Source organism: Pseudochaenichthys georgianus, chromosome 16 (assembly GCF_902827115.2).
Source record: "Pseudochaenichthys georgianus chromosome 16, fPseGeo1.2, whole genome shotgun sequence".
Lineage (NCBI taxonomy): Eukaryota > Metazoa > Chordata > Actinopteri > Perciformes > Channichthyidae > Pseudochaenichthys > Pseudochaenichthys georgianus.
In genome coordinates this window covers 10966973-10970957 of record NC_047518.2, presented here as the reverse complement: position 1 = coordinate 10970957, position 3985 = coordinate 10966973, and positions in this window count along the sequence as shown.

Sequence of the window (3985 nt, the reverse complement as noted above, 5' to 3'; positions counted from 1 at the left end):
TAACTGGTTATACCGCAACAGCGCCCCTGCTGTTATGCACATGTCAGCACCGTTTGAAAGAGCATTCTTCATATCATTCCTATTTGTCAATATAATATTTAATGCCCCATAAATAATAAAGAGAGGTGTGTTTCTGGCAAAAAGACAGTTGTCTAGTAGTCTACCACACAGCCAAGATACACATCACAATGTATCATATTCAATAAGATTACAATGTATCGTGTTTGCTGTTCTGTAACAACCAGGTATCTCTACTAATCTTTTCATGATTTTCTCAGAAAAAAGCCTTTTTTTTTTTGACAATGAGTTTCCAGCTTACTTTCTGTAGGGCTATTTAAATTCATGAGAATTGCATATATTATTCAGTGAACACATGGGCACCTGTAACCAGTGTTATCACGCCTTAGATGTCGATTTGTGTGTGTGTGATAGATAAATATGATTTATATATAAATAACTACATCAATCTTTAAAACTATCAGGATTTACACATAATGTATTTGATATTATTTACAACGAGATCAAACAATTAGATTAAGTTTGAATAAGAATTGTAAACGTATATGCACTTACATGACCAAACGACAAGCCGTCACACATTAACACATGTGTACACATACGATTTAGGTAGGAGATTAATTAAATAACCTGTTAAACAACACTGTGGTCTTTGTACTGTGTCAGAAGTGGGTGTAGACATAAATCTATAAAAAGCAGAGAGAGCAGAGGATACCTGTTGCTGCTGCTGTCAGAGGGAAGTTAAAGGTGGGGTAGGTAAGTTTGAGAAACCGGCTCGAGATATACTTTTTGTTATATTCCATGGAATGCTCTTAACATCCCATTAGCAATGAATATCTTGTGCTTTGACAACAAATCCATAAAAAATGTCATCTGTGGAAGCCGTAGTGCTGTAAAAAGCACGACCAATCATCTGAGCTGGCCCGGCTAAAGTAACTGGATGGCCTACCTGCCTGTCAGCCTCATGGATGTATAAGGGTCAGCCTTCCATCTATGCACAAAATTATCTCGTACCCTCATTGGTCATGTGCGCGTTCGTGTGTGTTGGAGGAGGGGCTATGAGGGGCCGTACGGGACATTATTCAGATATACCGTTCACACACACATATGAAACGCACTCACACGCACACGCACACACACACACACACACGAAACTGGTATACACGCATGTGAAACGCACTCACACACACATATGAAATGCTCTAATACACGTGTGAAACGTGTTTGTGGATGTATGTGCATTAATGAATAAGGCAACTCAGGCTGTGTCTCAACGCCGTGTATTCACATTAAGCAGGCAATCATACAACTGAGGTATATTCACGTGAGGCAGATATATATATAACACAGGCACAATACGTCCACAGGGTGGAGCTGCAACCTAGCCTAAACCACCCTGTAACATCTCCCTTCCTTTTGTTAAGTAACAACACAGGATCAATACTGCCATTAAACTGTTGACCTTCAATCAGAACATTAATCAAATGATTTCAACAACAAATAGTGCACATAGCAGAGACACTTCAATAATAGCCGGATCCGAACACATCAGCAATAAACTCAGAACAATCAATCACATTTGTTTTACAATCTCTTTTACAATCTCTCTACTTTTTTTCAATCTTTATCTTCCATGTGTGTTGGAGTGCGCACAGTCCAAGTGTGTGTGTGTGTGTGTATGTGTGCGTGACCTAGAGGTCAAGTCTGTCAGGAGGTCTAATCAGCCGTCCGCTCCGGGAGATGGCCCGGCCCTGTAACTCACGGCATGGTGTATCCCCAGTCTGCGGGGAAGAGCGCGACGACCCCGGGGGTGATGGCCTTGGAGACTCCTCGGGGACGCCAACGACCTCTCTGGCGCTCCCCCCACTCGCAGGCTGCTCCGGGGCCGATTCTGGGAGAACTGACGGCTGGAGAAGGGCCGCCTCTGCTGGTCGAAGATCAACCCTGTTGCGCCGATACGTGGTCCCCTCCACACCGACCAGATAGGACCGGAGTCCCAACTGCTGAAGGCACACACCTCTCCTCCATCTGCCCGTCCTGTCTCCTGGGAGTGGCTTCATCCGTATGGGCTGGCCGACGTTCAGCTCCGGCAGATCCTTGGCTGATCTGTCATATGTCAGCTTTGCTGCTTGATGTTTCATTTTCAGCTTGTCAGAAACACCCATGACGACCTGAGGCACCAGTAGCTGATCGGCCACAGGGAGAAGGGTTCTCAGTCTCCGCGACATAAGCCGCTGTGCTGGGCTGCAATGCATACCCTCAGTGGGCGTATTTCTCCAATGCAATATGGCCCTCCAGGGGTCCTCTTTGGCACGGTCTGCCCTTCTGCACAGGCTCTTTACAATTTTCACTGCTGACTCCGCTTTGCCGTTAGCTTTTGGGTGCCTCGGTGAGGACATGACATGCTCAAAACCCCACTCTCTCGCAAACGCCCGGAACTCTCCACCGGCAAACTGGCCTCCACCATCCGAAATGGCCCTGTCTGGGACACCATAGCGTGCAAACTGTGCCTTGCATCTACGGATCGTGGTGTCCGCTGATAGGTCAGGGAGGAGGTCGATCTCCCAAAAGTCAGAATAATGGTCCACCACGAGTAAGAAGTTCTGTGCTGCGTAGCTGTACAGATCCATGCTTACTAGCTGCCAGGGGCGTGTGGGGAGCGGGTGTGACATCATAGTCTCTTTCTGTTGTTCGTGTGCATACTCATTGCACACAGAGCACTTTTGCACATAATCCTTGACTTCCCCTTGCATACCGGGCCAGTAAAGTGTATCACGGGCCTGCCTGTAGCACGCCTCGCCCCCCACGTGGTTGTAGTGGATCCGTCTCAGCATTTCCGGGCGCATAGCTTTTGGAATGATGACGCGCTGACTCCTGAAGAGCACGCCATCCTGGGCACTTATCTCATCTCTGATGGCCCAGTAGTCCCTGACGGCTACAGGGGTCTCCTCTTTGTGTCCTGGCCATCCCTCCAGCACGACAGACTTAAGTGTTTGAAGACACACATCCTCCTCAGTGTGTGTCCGAATCTGTGTCAGGCGTTGGCTGCTGACATTTAAATAGTCTGCCTGCTGAATGGCCGCCGTGTCACCCTGCTCCTGCTGCATGCTGCAGACCATCTCACGTTGGTACAGTGTGTCTGTTCTCTGTGGCGGGGTGGTGGCTCTGCTGAGCGTGTCACTTATGTACATCTCAGGGCCTGGCTTGTATACCACCGCAAGGCAGTAGTTCTGAAGTGTGAGGAGCATGCTCTGAAGGCGCTTTGGCGCACTGAGGAGGGGCTTGGTGAAGATGGACACCAGCGGGCGGTGGTCGGTCTCTGCAGTCACATCACTCCTCCCATATAGGTAGTAGTGGAAGCGTTGGCAGGCGAATACGATGCTCAGGCACTCCTTTTCAATCTGTGCGTAATTTTGCTCTGTTTGGGTCAATGCCCGGGAGGCGAATGCGACAGGCTGTCCCCCTTGAAGCAAGCAGCAGCCCAGACCCGCCTGACTGGAGTCGCTCTGTACGGTGACTGGCTTGCGGACGTCATAGTACCTTAGGACTGGCACCGCCGTGACCAGTGCCTTGATTTCCTTCATGGCGGCATCATGTTTGGGCAGCCAGTGCCACATCACATCCTTGTCCAGCAGTCTCCTCAGCGGCTCACATACCGCTGACAAGCGTGGCATGAATCTGGACAGATAGTTCACAAATCCGACACACCGCTGGACCCCTTTTGCATCTGTGGGGTTTGGCATGTCCAGAACCGCCCTGACTTTTTCAGGGTCAGCCTTGAGGCCCTCCGCGGACAGTATGTGGCCGTGGAAGCGGACCTCCTTCACTCGGAACTGCAGCTTTTTCAGGCCCAGTCTCAGTTTTACTTCCCTGCATCTGTCCATCAGAGCGATGAGGTTTGTGTCATGGTCGCGATTGGCCTCATCCTCTGTGTCCCCACAGCCGACTATAAGGATGTCATCGGCTA